This window comes from Aedes aegypti, chromosome 1 (genome assembly GCF_002204515.2).
Source record: "Aedes aegypti strain LVP_AGWG chromosome 1, AaegL5.0 Primary Assembly, whole genome shotgun sequence".
NCBI classification, from domain to species: domain Eukaryota; kingdom Metazoa; phylum Arthropoda; class Insecta; order Diptera; family Culicidae; genus Aedes; species Aedes aegypti.
The window spans coordinates 229,822,302-229,842,034 of NC_035107.1; positions in this window are offsets into that span (position 1 = coordinate 229,822,302).

Genomic DNA, 19,733 nt, shown 5'->3' on the forward strand with positions numbered 1-19,733 from the left:
TACTTTTCAGTGCTAAAATTAAAAACGGTACTTTTCAGTGCTACTTAAACAGTACTTTTCAGTACTATTTTTTCTACTATTGATCCCTTTACGATCCTTGTTTGGACCCGTGCCTTCGATTTTTCGTTGGACCCGTTGGCGAAAGCTAGCGGTGGTAATCCTACTTGGACACCGTCTAGGGAAAAAACCTCTCGAAGGTCACGTCTTTCTCGTTTATTAACTAAACATGGTATCAACAACTAACAAAAGGAAGGGTGAATCTCTGAATTCACTACTTCCTTCCAAAAAAGTGGGTTTTAAAACTGTCACTACACGTGGCAAGAATGGAAGAAAGGACGCTTCCCCGGAATGCGAAGTTTCTTCCAAGGGTGAAATGAATAATTGTATTGAAATGAGCAATCAGTTCGATGCTCTAGACAAATTTTCCGAACACCAAATCGAAGCAGCCTCTAGCCCAGGCTCTTTGATTCAAGTGAGGAAGCAAAGAGTGCCGCCTATCGTGGTCAATTGTTCCGAATTTGGGGGATTTAGGCAGGAGATCTTGAACTCCATTAGGGGAATCAAGGTTTCCTTCCAAATCGCAAAGAAAGGAGACTGTCGCGTTTTGCCGGAAACTCTTAAAGATCGCGAACTTCTTCTCAGATATCTTGAAGAGAAGAAGCACAAATTTTTTACTTATGACGACAAAACTGAACGTTTGTTCAAAGTCGTCTTGAAAGGTCTCTCAAGTGACTATAAGTCACCTGAAGAGATCAAAAATGGAATAAATGATTTACTTGGATTTTCACCAGTCCAAGTAATCATTATGAAAAAGAGAACCCAATCTGGCATTGTTCGGAAAGGGCTTTCTCAAGAATATTATTTAGTTCACTTTAACAAAAAAGAACTAAATAATATTAAAGCTTTAGAAAAAGCTAAACTTATGTTCGATGTCCGTGTGACGTGGGAACATTTCCAGAAACCTGGAGGAAATTACCAGAACCCCACTCAGTGCCGTCGGTGCCAAAAGTGGGGTCATGGTACAAAAAATTGTCGCATGGATGCTAAATGCATGATTTGCGGAGGTTCTTCTCACGCTAAGGACGACTGTCCTGTGAAAGAAGATACCAGAAAATTTCAATGCGCCAATTGCAAGGGCCCTCACAAAGCTAACTTTTGGGAATGCATTTCACGCAAAAGAGTCGTTGAGGCTCGTGCCAAGCAGATGAAGGATAATATCCGTTACGATAACGGTCGTTTCCGGAATTTGCCTGGTAGAGTATCGAACAATGCTCATTTTTCAGTTAACGATCGCTTGATTAGGAATCATACCCACCAGGAAGATCATAATCATGCTCATTCACAAACAAATTTTAATCCGTCGGGTAGCCGTTCGAATCTTTCAATTTCGAATGTATCTACCCACGGTAAATCCTTTGCCGATATCGTAGCAGGTAATTTGAACTCTTCCCCTGTTCGTTCCATGAGTACCCATTCTACTTGTTTCAAATCAAATGGAAAAAACCCTACCGCTACAGGTAACTCCTACCCCGCTTCTTCGTCTACCGAAAATTCCAATGGGAAATCATCAGATGATATGTCTGCCTCTGATTTTAATTTTCTAACTGAACAATTGAATCTAATGATTGATGCAATGTTCAAAGCCACCACTATGACTGAAGCAGTCCAAGTAGGTGTAAAATTTACAAATAAAATTGTTATTGGATTACGTTTTTCTAATGGATCCAAATAATAATTTAAATATTTTAAATTGGAATGCTCGTTCTCTGAATGGTAAAGAGGACGAGCTGTTTAATTTTCTTACAGCTAATAAAGTGCATATAGCAGTTATTACCGAAACTTATTTAAAACCTGGATCCAAATTTAAAAAAGATCCTAACTTTTTTGTTTATCGTAATGATCGACTTGATGGGGCATGTGGGGGAGTTGCAATCATCATTCATAGGCGTATAAAACATCAACTGTTTTCGTCATTTGAAACTAAAGTTTTTGAAACTTTAGGTGTTTCTGTTGAAACACAGTTTGGTAAATATACTTTCATAGCTGCCTATTTGCCTTTTCAATGCTCTGGACAGCAAGTTAATTGGCTTCAAACTGACTTGCGAAAATTGACTCGCAATAAGTCAAAATTTTTTGTCATTGGTGACTTTAATGCCAAACATCGGTCATGGAATAATTCTCAAAGTAATTCCAACGGCAGAATTTTATTTGATGAGTGCTCTTCAGGATATTTCTCAATTCAATACCCTGATAGCCCTACATGTTTTTCCTCTTCTAGAAATCCATCTACGATTGACTTGGTCTTAACCGACTCTAGTCATCTTTGTAGCCAATTAGTTACTCATGCTGATTTTGATTCTGATCATGTCCCTGTTACATTTCAAATATCGCATGAAGCGATTCTTAATCCTATCAGCTCCACTTTCAATTATTTACGAGCCGACTGGAATATATATGAAACGTATGTTGACTCTAATCTTGATGTTAACATTTCTTTAGAAACTAAAATTGATATTGACAATGCTCTTGAAACTTTAACAAATTCCATTGTTGAAGCCAGGAACATTGCAATTCCAAAATGTGAAGTAAAATTTGAATCCGTGATTATAGACGATGATCTTAAACTCTTGATCCGTCTTAAAAACGTGAGGAGAAGGCAATTTCAACGCACTCGTGATCCTGCTATGAAAATTATATGGCAGGATTTGCAGAAAGAAATCAAGAAACGTTTTGCAGATTTAAGAAACAAAAATTTTGAAAATAAAATTTCTCAATTGGACCCCGGCTCTAAGCCCTTTTGGAAATTATCTAAAATCTTGAAAAAACCTCAGAAGCCTATACCGGCATTGAAAGAGGAAAACAAATTATTACTAACTAATTGCGAAAAAGCTCAAAAACTTGCTATGCAGTTTGAAAGTGCTCACAATTTTAATTTAGGACTTACTAGTCCAATTGAAAATGAAGTTACTCAGGAGTTCGAAAATATTCTCAATCAAGAGAACGTTTTCGAAAATGCCTGGGAGACTGATTTGGAAGAAGTGAGAACTATTATTAAAAAATTCAAAAATATGAAAGCTCCTGGCGATGATGGAATTTTCTACATCCTCATCAAGAAACTTCCAGAAAGTAGCTTATCATTTTTAGTTGATATATTTAACAAATGTTTTCAATTAGCATATTTTCCTGACAAATGGAAAAATGCTAAGGTTGTTCCAATTTTAAAACCAGACAAAAATCCTGCAGAAGCTTCTAGCTATCGTCCAATCAGTTTGCTTTCCTCCATCAGTAAACTTTTTGAAAAGGTTATTTTGAACAGAATGATGGCCCACATCAACGAAAATTCAATTTTTGCCAATGAACAGTTCGGATTCCGCCATGGACATTCGACCACTCATCAACTTTTACGTGTAACAAATTTGATCCGTTCCAACAAATCTGAAGGCTACTCTACTGGTCTTGCTCTTCTAGACATAGAAAAAGCATTCGACAGTGTTTGGCATGAAGGTTTGATTGTAAAATTGAAAAATTTTAATTTTCCAACATACATTGTTAGAATAATTCAAAGTTATCTGTCAAATCGTACACTTCAGGTTAATTATCAGAACTCCAGATCTGAAAGACTTCCTGTAAGAGCTGGTGTTCCCCAAGGCAGCATCTTGGGACCAATATTATACAATATTTTCACATCGGACTTACCTGAGTTACCTCAGGGATGTCAAAAATCTTTGTTTGCGGATGACACAGGCCTCTCCGCCAAAGGACGAAGCCTGCGTGTCATCTGTAGTCGATTGCAAAAAAGTTTGGATATTTTTTCTTCATACTTGCAAAAATGGAAGATTTCTCCTAATGCTTCCAAAACTCAACTAATAATATTCCCACATAAACCAAAAGCTCTTTATTTGAAACCTTCAAGTAGACATGTTGTCACGATGAGAGGGGTTCCAATAAATTGGTCAGATGAAGTTAAGTATCTAGGACTCATGCTAGATAAGAATTTAACTTTCAAAAATCACATTGAGGGCATTCAAGCCAAATGTAACAAATATGTAAAATGTCTCTATCCCCTTATTAATAGAAAATCAAAACTTTGTCTTAAGAACAAGCTTTTGATATTCAAACAAATTTTCAGGCCAGCCATGTTGTATGCTGTACCAATATGGACTAGCTGTTGTAATACCAGGAAGAAAGCTCTGCAGAGAATTCAAAATAAAATTTTGAAAATGATTCTGAGGCTTCCTCCCTGGTATAGTACCAATGAGTTACATAGGATATCCAATGTTGAAACATTGGAACAAATGTCAAATAAAATAATCAATAATTTCAGGCAAAAATCGTTACAATCTTCTATTGCCACGATAAATGCGTTATATGATTAGGTTAAGTTAGGTTAAGTATATTAAAAACTTTTTTTTTTCTCTTATAAGCAGGTGAAATCAACTCACTTGTAAAAAATCTGAACTGCTACGGCAAATGAAATGTAATATGTTGTTAACAAAATGTTAATAAAATCTTAGATTTGTTTTACCAAATTAGGATGATAGTGTTGTCTAATAACACAGAACACCTAGATATAAGAAATAATGAATGTAATGTTTGGAATGATACTAATAAAGAAATTAAAAAAAAAAAAAAAAAAAAAAAAAAAAAAAAAAAAAAAAAAAAAAAAAAAAAAAAAAAAATTAATAATCAATAAATCATTATTTCCAGCAACTTCTCACCATATCCTTACCTGAGTAAAGTTGTTGATGGACCAGCAGTAGTTTCCGTCACCTGACAATTTATCCAGAAACATTTTTGGACCATTACGCACTAACCAAAATACTGAAAGTTGTTTGTAAACAATGGATGAGTGACACTTATAGCTCCACGCGCGACGGGTTATGTTTCAACAGTGATATCAGCTACATTCGTCCTTCATAGTTTATTATTTACCTCTATAAATCGCTCGAATCTTGAGTTTTCGGTTACCTAATTGTTATCATTTCATTGCTTGCTCTATTTCTACTGGAAGAATGATAGTTGGCTTCTTCCATTCGAATAGTCTTCACACGTTCAAATAACTCTCCTTTGAAAGTCAACTAAATCGTTGTGTCCATCTTCAATAAGCAGCCAAACGAGTTAGTAATGAAAAGGGCTTAATCAGCAGATGAATATCATTTCAACATTAAAATATATCAATGTTTTCTCCCAAATATCATTATTCATAAATGCATTCTGACTACCCTTCACTATAATGCTGTTGCTAATTTACTTACAAAAATGCTTGAAAACTGCGTGAAGAATTAGGGTAAATGATGGCTTTGGCATTCTGAGGGTATTTTTGGCAGCACTAACTTATCGTCCTTGTTTAAATTTATCTACGGAACAAGAGTTAACTTCAATGTGCTCAACATATTCCTTGAACTATAATCTTCCATGTAAATCACATCTTTCACAAAAATATTATACATCATGGGTTTTATCATTAAATGAAATAAATGCTTACGAAATTATCGTCATTCGTGAGCTGCCGAATAAAACAACACAAGAACAGCTTACAAAAACTCACTACTTTAAAAGGTCCAATTCTCCGCTTCAATGCCATTTTTTCACAAAAGCTACGCACCGATCACTTATGCATTATTGAACTTTTGATTTGTACATAACGCACTCGAAAATACTTATTTTTTATGCTTTAAATCACAAATTAATATTGATGCACTTTGATTTCCTCGGCAATCACTTTTCATTACGGGGCCAGGTTGCCAGAAAACCTTATTCAATTCCAGTGTATTCATTATTCACGATTTAAATTCACAGAACGTGACTAATCAATTTATTGAAATTAGGCAACAAAGCATGCAATGGTAACAATTGAGCCTTGTAATATTTTCTTATTTGAAGATTGTAGTGCATAATCTTCAATATACTGAGAAACATATAAAATATACGTCATTTAATAGTTGAATTATTTTGGCAACACTCCTGTTGTTCTACATGCAGTCAGAGGCATCAGAGGATGATGTTTTTGTGTCAAGTCATAAGTGAATTAATTTGCAAAGGACCTATTCTGATTTTCTGATACACTGAGAATAAAAAGAACGCAAATAAATTTTACTTGCAAAGTTTGGATTTTGATCCGAATGAGCCGATCGAACAAAATTCATAAACCAGAAAAAAAATCGTGGGACATTGAAAACAAATGTGCAAGTACCGTCGTTGGGGGTCAAAAATGCATAAGCCCTCATTTATTTGTGAACAAATTTCGCAATTTGACTTGATGTGTTCGGCTAAATATGAGAATACATTGCAAATTCTGAACAAATAATTGAACTATCGATAAACATAGTGTTCGAGCGTGGAGCTCTAATTGCCGGCCACCGGAGCTCCACGCTCGAACACATAGCAAACCCTTATGAAAATTTGTCACAAGAAAAAGTTTTGAAATTCATAAATTTACGTTATAAAACCAAATTTGAAAACAAAAATATATTTTACGGCAACCTTAATTTATCCCTCTCATTTACCATTATCACGTCTACCTTTTGATACTATCACTATGGGTAGTGATAGGGATACTATCACTTCTTCAAAAATGATGAATAGAAGATAGACTATATTATCTCTATCAATTGATAGACGGATGGTGATACTATCAGCATTTTTTCATCACTGATGGATCAAGCATATCTTTATCATCTATCTTTGGGGAAAAATATACAATCTGCAAAATTCAATAGCTATCCCGATCCTATATGATAACCCAGGTAACCAATAAGCATTCCAATAGGCCACACAATAGACTGCTTACAGCATTTGATCTGCCTGTTGCCCTGTTCAAGCAGTTGGATTGCTTACCTGCCTTGAATCAGCATAAGCTTTGCCATTTAAAATCTTTTAGTTGTTAACAGGCATTTCCACTGCAAATGATATTTTCGTCATTCAGCAATAGAAATGCTCTTTTGTTGCTGTTCGAATGCAATGAAAAGGTGGCGCAGGTAGTATGTTACATGTTTGACATTGTATATCGTCTCGCTCACACCCGTGCCTTGTTTTGGCATTTGGTGGAGTCGATTACGGGCGAGAGAAAATATTTTGAAAGCAAAAAAATATCTATCGAGGCAGAAATCAGCTAGCCTGAAGGCGCCATTTTTTTTCGGGTGCTGGCTGGTATCACGATCAAAAATATCGCTGGCTGATGTGGTATTAGGGAATAAATATGATTTGACTTAATCTTGATTGTACCACTTGGAACTTGTTCCCGTATTAGCACCTTGTGATTACATCGCATATCGAATATCAAAGATATTCGTTATCTGCTCAATAATTGAATGAACCTTTGGTCAGAACGTATCTTAATGAATGTCTTAAATCTGTGTTCGGAACTGCATCGTCTGTAGCATACATTGCAGCGTGAGACACTTCTATCAGCATCAGCAATCACCGGATCACCAGTTCAATTCGCAATCAGCAATGAGAGGCAAAAAACATGCCCCGCAACATTGAAAAGTATCCAATAAATTCCAACAACAACAGCGAGATGAAAGATACAAGGAGGAGGAGGTGGAAATTTTTTTGTTTTGGTTTGCCCTTTCGGAGGCGTTACGCTTTTTTGACAATAAAATGAAACGTTCCTGAAGGTATAGCACTGAAGCAGCCCGTTATTTCTCCAAAACCTGCTTTTGGGTAGCACGCCATGCAGCTATACGGTCCATGAGCATTATATACACTGCCGTGTATGCGTATATAATGCAGAATGGATGCTGTTTCAAGTGCTTATTGGTTACCTGGGAAGATATTGATACAAAAACCGAAACCAAAATCTTGCGGGGAAAAAGCTAATAGAAATAACTCAAGGTATGTACTCATGGATATTTTCGGAACGGGCACAACGAGGGAATGACGGATATCGATGTCCGACGCCATAATGAAATCAAAGATGGCGGCCTCCGGTTAAGGAAAGTCGTTGAAAACCCATGCAATATGGGTATTTTCGGAACGGGCACGATGAGGAGATGACGGAAATCATAAATCATTCGTAAATCATGTTTTTGATTAAAAAAAAAATGTAAAAATAAATGGGAGCCAAACAAAGTTACGTTATATTGAGGAAAAAAATACGTTATATGTTATAAAGAGGTTACGTTATATCGAGGTATGACTGTAATTACAATCCTTAGCTGTTGCTAGGACATGGCCAGAACAAGTCTGGACTGTAGAAAGATGTATCGATCTTGTCTAGCAGCCCTAGTCAAGCTTGAGCATTCTGGGACTGTTAGGATAGCAGTCGTGAAGAAGGCACCTCTCATTTAATGGTACAGGTCGGACTCGATTATCCGGAGACTCAATTATCCGACGACTCGATTATCAAGTTCCTTTATCGCGAGTTTTATTTTTTTTAGTGATTCGATTATCCGGAGTGAAAAAAAAATCGATAATCCGGATAATCAATAGGCTGTATATTAGGCCGTCCCTTATTTTTCGAAAATGCGAAATGTTATAAGTTTGTCATTGTAAAGTGCTCGTTTTGGTAAGAAAAACATCAGGTAAAAATTTGAAGTTCGTACGTGGACGCTAAGTGGTATCCCAACAACCCTAAAGGTATTAGGTGTAGGCACGCCTCGATTTGGCACACGGGGGTCATCTGCACCTAAAACCTTTAGGGTCGTTGAGGGACCACTTAGCATACACGTACGAACTTCAAATTTTCACCTGATTTTTTTATTACCAAAACGAGCACTTTACAATGACGAACTTATAACATTTCGCATTTTCGAAAAATAAGGGACGGCCTACTGTATATCCGATCCAACCTGTATATGAATTAATACCTACGTTACAAGTGATAAACACTACCATAGTGTCAAAAATTCAACCCTGAGGCATTTGAAAAGCATAAGGCTTGCTTCAAAATTAGTCTTTATTTTACTTTATAAACATCCCAAAAAATATTTTGGTGTTGGTAAAAACGGAATAATTGTGAAAGAAATCGGAACGTGACAAAAACGGAGCATACCTGTCTAGCATGAGTTTTAAATTATTTTACCAAACCGGAGGCCGCCATTTTGGATTTCAAAATGGCGTCGAACATCGATTTTCGTCGTCCCCTCGTCGCTTCCGTTCCGAAAATACCAATATTGCATGGGTTTCCAACATTTCTTACACTGCTGAAGCCGCCACCTTGGATTGCTATAAATGGAATTTCGTTAATTTTCTATAACCATCGTTCAACAAGTTTTGTTCTATAATATTATCGATTGATAAAGATAGAACCTCTATCATTGTTATTTAAGAGATGTTGTACTGATAGTATCATCATGAGAATTTTTTGGGATAGCGATACTATCACTCTATCCTCTATCTCTGATAGAAACCTTTCTCTCAGTGATACTATCAGGATAGACAAGAAGTGATAGTATCATCTGGCTGAACTGATAGTATCCGTTGTCTATCAGATAGATGATAGTGTCATCGTCTATCTGATAATTTTGACTCCAGGTTACCTGGAATCGAACCAAGAACCTTGCGATCGATAGGCTCGTGCGCACTCCCCTCGTCTATCGACTCCTTTATGTGGGGTGATGCTAAAACGATACATAAAGCTTTCGTATTGCAATAATCGTTCCATCTTTCTTAAGGCAAAATGTATGAATCTCTATAGTCCAGAATTTGTGTTGAATTTATACTCAAAAAGAACAAATCAAGAGAATCGTGTTCGACCATTCCCCCCTCCGCAACGGTCTTTGTGTGAAAAAAAAAAAAAAAAATTGTGTTTGAGCCGCAAAGTTTGACCCTATTCCCCCTCCCCCTAGAGCGTTACGTAATTTGTGGACGGCGCCTTAATCTGCACAAATTTAGTGGCGTTGTGAATTCAATATGACTCTCAGCTGTTCTCAGTGTAGTCTGTATTTTTCTGCATTGGCCCTTTCAACGAGTAGAACATAAGGAGTGACGTTTAAATTCAGGCATTGAGCTCTCGCCGAGCGGTGTCACGAACACGTGCGCAAATTTGCTGGTTGAAAATACTGCCATTTGATTTTGCTGGAAACAGCTGATCTTTGTTTATATTTTCAACCAGCAATCTTTAAGTAGTGTTGGTGACATGTGACGTGTATGTACACGAGCGCAGAAACCACTATCACAGACAAACAGACGTCACACTCTCATCGATGTCCATCGACCACATTTTTAACGGTCGATTCAAATATATGGTAGGTGGCCAATCCACCACCCGCAGCGCTCGCATCGTTTTTGTTCGTGTTTGACGTTTACACACTACTGCCACCTGTTGGCCCATCGGCCAAACACTGCGATTTTAGCATTGGGCGTACATGTTCTCGCGACTATGATTTTGATCGCGATTTGTTCTAAGTGTTACGTCTGTTTTTCTGTGCCACTATTGTCAACAAATACGAAAAGTTACCAATACATAACCTAGTTTTTGTACAGTTTTGGATTGCCGAAGAGAACAATTTAGCTGCCGACAATAGTAATTGCATTGCCGATAAAAGATACCTCGTGACTTTGGTGAGGAAAATAGATGGTTTAGAGATCAAAATAGTGTTTTGTGCATAATAATTTATAAATAAAGAGTGCTCAAGTGTAGTTCAGGTGTCTCCTGCTGTGCTTTATTGTTCTGTATAATTGCCTTCTTCAAAGTTCAGCTGCTTAGGCTGCCGACAATACGTAAGTTCCCCTACATCAAATTTCTATATTTGATACTTATTGCATTATCTCTGTTTTGCTGCACGTTACAACTGTCAAATTTTCATAGTGAGACGGTCTAATGAACAGTAAAAATACCCAATCATTTTCATTTTTTTTAAAACTGGTTCGTTAAACATCAAAGAGGGTCATATTGCCCGGGTGGGGCGTATAATACCGAGCTTCTCTATACTCGTACACATATCTAGACCTCTGGCTACGCCCATGACATTCAGCATCATCGGTATTAGCCGGATGGCGTTGCGGTGGTGGAACGAAAGCCTTCGAACGAAAACATGCCACGTGTGTTATCTCAATCAGGGGAATAATAAATCAATCGTTCCACAACCGAGCACCAACAAAAGCCACAAAAAGGTAAAGCGTTATAAATTTGACACATTAATCTACTACGATACCAAACAATTTAAGCAGAGTGTGCACACACACATACAATTGCTCCGCGTTCCATTCATAATTCCATCAAACCGTTCGGCATATCTACAACACGGACGGGCGGTGATAATCATGTTTCCGAGGAACAACTCGTCTGAAGCCCTGCGAGGTTCTCATGAACACTTTTGGTCCACCTCTGCCGAAAGCCAATGCGGTTTGGGCGAAGCTCGTTTGACTACAGTGCGGTTTCGATTCCCAACCTCAGAAAAGTCCACGGTTAAATGGAGCTCTCGTGGCTTTTGAGCTCGGGACGGAGGCCATCGTGCGGAACGCTGAGGAGAAAAGTAATAATAACTAATCGATTAACATCTTTAAGTTGGCTGAAAATGAACCGGGGTAGCAATCAATGCTGGGCACAACATAATAAAGCAAACACTGTATTCTAATATGACGATTGATCAGGATGTTGGTTCGGTCTGTTAGGTCGGAGAGTAATATGGCTGAACGACGAGTCTCGTTGTGGATTTTACTAAAAAATTTCTCAATGAAGTTTCTTGGCTTCCTAATCTGCGTATTTTGAACGGTTATGTTAATCTGTCCAATATTTCGGCCATGGGATGTGTCCTTTTCCAAGGGAAAAAATACCAATCGTAGTCGATCCAACAAGTTCGTGGTGCTTCTCTACAAACTTTACCAGCGGATTCAACGCAAGAACCAATTTTTGAGGCTGTGTTCTGACATTCTTAGAATGCTTCGTTAATTGTACTCTTAATTGAGAGTGACATGAAGAATGTCGCCAGAAGCCGTATGCTTGTGGCCGGTACCTGACAGAACAGATAGCGGTTTGCTTTGTAGCCGCGGACTCTAACCACTCGGATAGAAGACTTAGAAGTCATAATTTTCTACTGAAGTTCCATCTTGTAATCAACAGATGGCGATACTGTCTGTTTTAAATAGCGCCTCTACTGTCAATCTGGTTACAGTACAAGCGCTGTTGTCCTAAAGAGTATCGACTGCTTGCATCGTTCTTGAATGCTAGCAGTTGGCGCCAGCAGCGAAAAGTACGGACAACAACCTTTCGAATATTCAGTTCCCATCACCGAGCACCGAGCGGCGCCACAGGAGTTAGTGCAGAAGCATGGATTGTGCTACGTTCGGTTCTCTGATTTCTTAAATTTTCAATATTAACTCATAGAAGAATGGTGGTTGAACACCATCAAATCGTATGGAAAATCATTGGAAAAGGTAAATTACTTGAAAATAAGGGGGCCCAGATAGCCGTAGCGGTAAACGTGCAGCTATTCAGCATGACCATGCTGAGGGTCGTGAGTTCGAATCCCGCTGGTCGAGGATCTTTTCGTAAAGGGAATTTTCTCGATTTCCAGGGCATAGAGTATCTTCGTACCTGCCGATATACACATGCAAAAATGGTCAATCGGCAAAGAAAGCTCTCAGTTAATAACTGTGGAATAACTGTACTCATAAGAACACTAATCTGAGAAGCAAGCTTTATCCCAGTAGGGACGTAACGCCAGAAAGAAGAAGAAGAAGATGATCTATCGAAAAAGTAATGAACAGAATGAAGTATAGTGTGAATAGGTGACATTATGTGTTTGTTTTATCTTCCGAAAACACTTTGCTTCAAATTTTCGATTTTATTAGTTTCCTTTTGCCATTTAAGTTTTGAATATCGTGCTATTGAATTCGGACACATGTTCTCAACAATAATCCACTGAGGAGAACTTAATCGATCCTCATTAACTGATGACACGTTACGCATTATTTTCCCTGAATATTATTTCTTCAAATTAAGTTTCCCATAAGCAAATTTGCCAAATGTTCTTCTTCCCTCTGGCATTACATCCCAACTTTGACAGAGCCTGCTTCTCAGCTTAATGTTCTTCTGAGCACTTCAACAGGATATAATCAAAACTGCTTTTGTATTGGTGCATTTGCCCAAAGGGACACGTGGCGTTCCACAAAGGAAAGAAACAACGGCAGGTTTGCAGTCGACTTTCTACAACTCTATATTCTAAAACTCGATATTATTCTAGGTACCGTAAAACGGGGTAACTTTGATAGTTTTTTCGAAGAAAACTTGAATATTTATGCATGCTGTTTCAAAGATGTACAATTTATATTTTTAAAACAAGTACTGGCATCCTAGCTATCGATTACAGTCGATAGATTGGCAAAAGATTTATTATGAATGGATATATAATTTTTCATAAAATCGAAAGTCGGTTTTCTGTTTTGGGGTAACTTTGATAATAAGATTCGAACAAAATTGAATGGATAACGAACATTTGTAGGGCATTGCATACCTCTAGGCGTTTAACGTTATATGGAAATTTGTGACTTAGATTACAAAAATGGTCCCATTTTGTGAAAATGCTTTTCGCTACGAGATTTGACACCGATTGCAAGTTCTATGATATCAAGGCTGTCAAAAATAAGTGGCCAACTATTCAAAACTACATCAAATAGTGATCGTAGAACAGATTGTTAGTAAGCGTTTCGAAAATGCTAAAATTGTGTATTTTTTTTAAATTCGCATAAAAAGGCTAATATGTTCTTGATTCAAATGAAAACCGCTCTTTCATGAAGTGTCATACTAATATTCTTTAGTTTTGCATTCGTTTTGCTTAGCTGATTAACAGAAATTATGATATTTCGTTTAGTTTGTGGTGGGCTACGCACTATCAAAGTTACCCGCATTATCAAAGTTACCCCGTTTTACGGTACCTACCTACCTACATTGGAAAAACAAAAATTTGTTTTGTGGGATTTTTTGTGTCAGTATATTCCATAACTCGATAATTCTTCGGCTGTATCTCTATTGTGCAACCATATGGAACTTTGGCCACCTTGGTCCCAACTGTGGTAGAACATTTGAAGTTTTAACATGTACCTACAGATGGCGATACTGCCTATTATTTTTTTTAAATAGCGCCTCTGTCGTAAATTTGTTTACAGTACGTGTGATTTTATCCTATTGATCATTTTTTGCATGTGTAGGTTATATGTACCAATAGTGGAGGTACTAAGCACGATTGAACTTCATTTAACCGCTTAAAATTCAGAAAGCACACATTGTACACATTGATGTCGTAGCGGGAAATAATGACCATTGGTTTCATGCAGCCCTGTCGTCATAAAATTTGAGCTTCTTAGTCGTCCCATTTTGAGGGGGCATTACTATAGCCCAGAGGGCGCTTCTACTCCCAGGCGTTAATGATGTCGTCTTATTAACATTATTCAGCTGAAAAATTTCGTACAACGACTTCTTTACATGTGTCTATTTTAAAAAAGGTACTCAAATTCAGAAGAAGTGTTCAAGTTTATGGATCAATTGAATTTATTATAAATTATCAAATTATTCCTCAGGTAAGAGGTTCAATAAATAATATGAAACTCCTGTGAACTGAATTAAGAGCTGAACAAGCACCGTCTTGGAAGTTCACTATCTACTGTACATATGAAATGAAGATTTTTCAGCTTCAAACTTTAACATATTTCATCAAAGATCTAGATTTGCTTGAGATAATTCGATCGATATTGTTTCATGCATGCTGAAGTGTACGTCAAAATGTCAACATAATTTTGCTATCTGTACGAAAAATGTAATTTATATACCAGGGAGCGAATTAATCATTTATTTGTGACGATGGGGCGATAGTCCGGAAAAAAATGGATAAACACTACTTTTTCTTTCAACAATTCGTTCATTGACTTTCAAGTGGATCATAAAGATCCCCTGAGTTTCTACAAAACAATTATGGCTATGAATAAACCACATTGTTGAATTTTAGAGCATTACGAACCCATTCGCATCCCAATCATCGTGTTTTTTGTCCATACATTTTTTTTTTTCAATTTATATGAACCGTGGTTTTGGGCCCCTTAAAGATCACTTGCTTTTATCGAGAGATCTCTCGAAATAATTTAACCAGAAATTTCTTCAATAATATTGAAATAATCATTTACTTAACGTTCAACGCTCCGTCATCGTAATCATCGTCATCAATCAATAAGTACTTCAAAAGCATTTTTCTGTTCAAAAATGAAAATTCTTCGATGAAAATGTGTTCAGTGTGTTTCGTTTGGAGAATAGAATACAGTGACCACATTTTCGTGTAAATTTTCTTGATTTTGAACAAAAAAACTGCTTTTGAAAATTCTGAAATCAATGACGGATCCTGCCCCCTTAAGGGATTGTGCTACTTTGCCCTGAATAAAGGTTCCTCAAATGTCGTTTACTCGAACGCCAGTCCGCTGAAAGTCTATTCTACGAATACCGTAATTTCGGGTGAAATTGATCACTTTTCACGGTTTTTCTTGTCTGATTTCTGTAATGTTGACAATGATAAACAACTGATTGCAGGAAAACAAGTATGAAGGTGAGCCTCATTGACTCAAGCACCGAAATTTTCTAACAAATGTAATTTTAGTGCTAAAAAATATGTCTAAAATAAAAAATCAAGAGATCTCATTTCGGCGTGAAATTGATCACTTATCAATGCCATTATTGTTAGTTTTCAAAACAACTTTACATAATAAATTTGAGCTCCCTGAATCCGAATATGCTTGCCAAATTCTTAACAATGCAATATTTATAGAAATAATGAATGTTTAAATTTCAAGAATAACGCAAAAAACGCCTAAATGTATGCAATTTCCTAAGGAATTTTTTTTTATAACAGAAATTCTATTATTTCAACCAAATCAACGAATTGGTACGAGTTTTGGTTATGAAATCTAGTTTGGGGACATGTGTTAAGTATCCTCACAAAGTTTCAGGATTATACCCCTGCACAACCTTTCAACCTTTCAAATTTCATCCAAATCAAAAAATATAAAAATGAAATTTGGGAAAAAAGTCGTCATTTTCTGTGGAACCGCTCAGCTGCGTCTTAACGCCCTGAAGAAAACCAGTTAAATTGTGTTTTCTTTATGACTTTAACTAATGTATATCAAGTGAAAAAGAGTGTTTGATCCTTAAATTGCGTCGTCTGCTCTTGCGGGAAGGAGTGACGCAATCAGGATCAATGGTGATTAACGAATTGTTTCCGATCAATTTATTTAAAATTTTGATTACTTGTTTCTGTTTGAAATGTGTGTTATATATTGTTTTATAATACCTTTATTTTATTCCATTTTTTGCAGTTCCCCGAATGCCATTTTTCCGTTTTTCCGAGCAGTAATGCAGTTCATAAAGGTGCGAGAATAGTCCTCAGTTACAGGATGATGGACTAGAAAGAACGATTAGCAATCATTGTTGGTCATTTTTGACCCTTTTCCAAATATGATGAGGACGGTGAAACTCGAAAGAACCTCCAACCAAGTAAAGAAGGGTGTATACTAGGGTTCACTACTCTGAAATGTATGAAGTTCTGATAATTTTGAATACCAAAAACTTTTTGGGAAAACGGGGTACCGTAAATTCAGGTGAAATTGTTCAGTAGGGTGAAATTGATCACTGTGTCACTCGATTTTATTTCTTCCTAATGGAGCACAAATATCAATGTAACCTGCAGTGAATGAACGTTGTTTGTCGTAAGTATGTCCAAATTGTGTGATGTGAAGTTGTTTGCGTTCAAAAATGTTCATTTCTATGAAAATAATGAAAAATTTCAAAATCTTTTACGGTGCACTGTTGACAAACATCAATAAACTTCTAGTTCTACACAGGGACTTATAACCTTTTTTTAAAAAATCATAACATTTTTGTCCATGATTTCTCCATCTTGACCCACTGTGCAAAAGACTTCATTTTTTGTCTACTTTAACATATAAAAAATAAAAAAAAAATCATAAATACGATTTTTGAGAAAATTGATTTTTAAGCTTCATTTTCGATTTATAAAATATACAACATTTTTTTTACAGTGTATATTTTTTTCCAGATAGTCCCAACAATAACCTAAAACTTTGTGGAAGGCACCAAACTGATAATTTTTTGAAAATTATTAAGGATTTTTTTCTTAAACCCCTCTCAAAAGTAAGGCTAGAGTCAAAATGGCGAGCCGATTATGCAAAAAGGCATTTTTGGGCATAAAGAAAGCATGTGCAAAATTTCATCCAAATCAAAAAATACAAAAGTAAACCGACATTCGAATTCAAATGGAACCGCTCAGCTGATCTACGTGAAACAAGGTATAGGAGGAGATCCCCCAGCACCGGACAGCACCCAATACCGGACAAAGTCGAAAAATTGAGAAATCATGATCCAATCAAGATGGTGTATTAGTAGAAAAGTAAGCTATTGTGGAGACTAATGTTTGCGTAGAATAACACATCCTTGAAATATGCACGCCTTTTTAAAAAAAGTAGAAAAGTTTGAAAATCTTAAAAAAAATGACGAATGGCATTAATTTTGAACCTATTTAGTAACTATTTTGAATATGAAAAAATACTTTGGATTACGCAAGCATGATCGAACATAATCCTAATTTGATAGTATGAATGTATTTTGTATCATAATTAAAATAAATATGGACAAATTACAATTTTGGTTAAGCACCTCCTGTCCCCCAGTTTCGGACAGCTTAATTTATTACATGATATCTTTGTAATTATTGCACCAGTGTCTCAAAATACATTAATTTTTCATGGATTCTGTCGATTATGGTATCAAACATGCAATAAAATTAAGAAGAATGAACATTCAGAACGACATCGTAAAATATGTTATTTTTCATCATATATGACAGAGGTTTTTGGTGGACATCTTGCAAACTAAGAAAAACTCAAATTGTTCTTGTAAATGTTGCAAATGCATTGAATTGGCCATTATATACTATTTATATAATAAACATATTCATTAATGTTCAAATTTACATAATTCGAGGCATTTCCAGATCGTGTCCGGTATTGGGTGCCACCTTTCAAGATCGATTAATTTGGTACTAAAATACATCGTCAAAATTCAATGTCAAAATTACTATTTACACTTTGAAATTTATTTTTGTACATTATAAAAATGATAATGTTTACCATAAATGGGTAACACGAGCACATAAAACTAATATTTTTCGAATTATGAATTTAGTGGCTTAAGTGTCCGGTACTGGGGGATCTCCCCCTAATCACTCCAGGGCGTTGATACAGATTATAAAATTTGATTGATTTTTTTTACAGGGCGTTAAGAGACAATTCATCTATGTGGACTTATGTTAAATTACTGCAGGATGTTGATAAAGCTTGGATTTTTCAATTAATTTTACAGAGGGTTGAAATGTACCTGATCTACGTAGGATAAAGTCAAATTATTTCAGGGCGTTGATATTGCTAAGAATGTGTAATTGATGTCATACGATGCATCAGGATGATCTACATGAGACAAGATTAATTATTATAGGGCGTTTCGTAAATTTCGATTGATGTCATACAGGGCCTTAAGATGCACCTGATCAAAGTAGAAGTTGCACCTGATCTACTTAGGATGAGGTCAAAATAATTCCAGGGCGTTGATACAGTTTGGAGTTTTATATTGATGTCCTACAGGGCGTTAAGATGCACCTAATCTACAAAAAATAACCTTAAATTATTCCAGGGCGTTGATAAAGATGCATGTTTTTTCAATTGATGTCCTTGTGGACGTTAAGATGTATCTTGTATACATGAGAAAAGGTCAAATTAATCCAGCGCATTTAAAAAGCAAGGAATTTTCAATTGATTATTCAGTCAACGCCCTGCTTGATACATCTTGACTATATGGATTGATGTCAATTAGTTAAGATGCACTTGATATTCATAGTATAAAGTCAAATTACTCCCCAGAGCGTTGGTACTGCTAAGAAATTTCGATTGCAAAGATCAACGTGGAATAAAGTCAAATTACTCCAGGGCGTTGATATAGCTTGACTAATTGATGTCATACAAAGCGCCAAGGTGTTTCTGAACTACGTAAAATGAGGCCAAATTACTCCATAAGGCTTGGACTTTTCCATTGATGTCCTACAGGGCTTCGAGATGTACCTGATCTACATGGAATGAGGTCAAATTACTCCAGGGCGTAAATACAGATTGGAATTTGAATTGATATCGAACAGGGTGTTTATATGACGCTGATTTACATGGCACGAGGCCACATTACTCCAGGACGTTGATATATGGAATTTTCAATTGATGTCCTACAGGGCGTTAAGATGCACCTGATCTACGTTAAACATGTTCAAATTAGTGAAGGGTGTTCATACATCTTGACATTTGTCCCAAAGGCCTAAGATGTAGCTGATTTACATGGAATTAGGTCAAAACACTCGATGGCGTTGAGAAAGCTTGGAATATTCAATTGATGTCCTACATGACGTAAAGATGCACTTGGTCTACGTAAGATAAGGTCAAATTACTGCAGGGCATTGATAAAGCTTGAATTTTCCATTGATGTCCTACAGGTCGTAGTGGTGTACTCTATCGATATAGGATTAAGTTAAAATACTCCAGGACGTTGATAGAGCTTGGAGTTTCTATTGATGTCATACAGGGCGGTAAGATGCATTTGGTTTACATGGGATGAGGTCAAATAAATCCAGTGCGTTTATATAGCTTGATTTTTTTTAAATTGTCTAGAGGGCGTTAAGATGCAGCTGATCTACGAGAGAAAAGTTCAAATTAGCCAAGGGCGTTTATACCTCTTGACATTTGTTCCACAG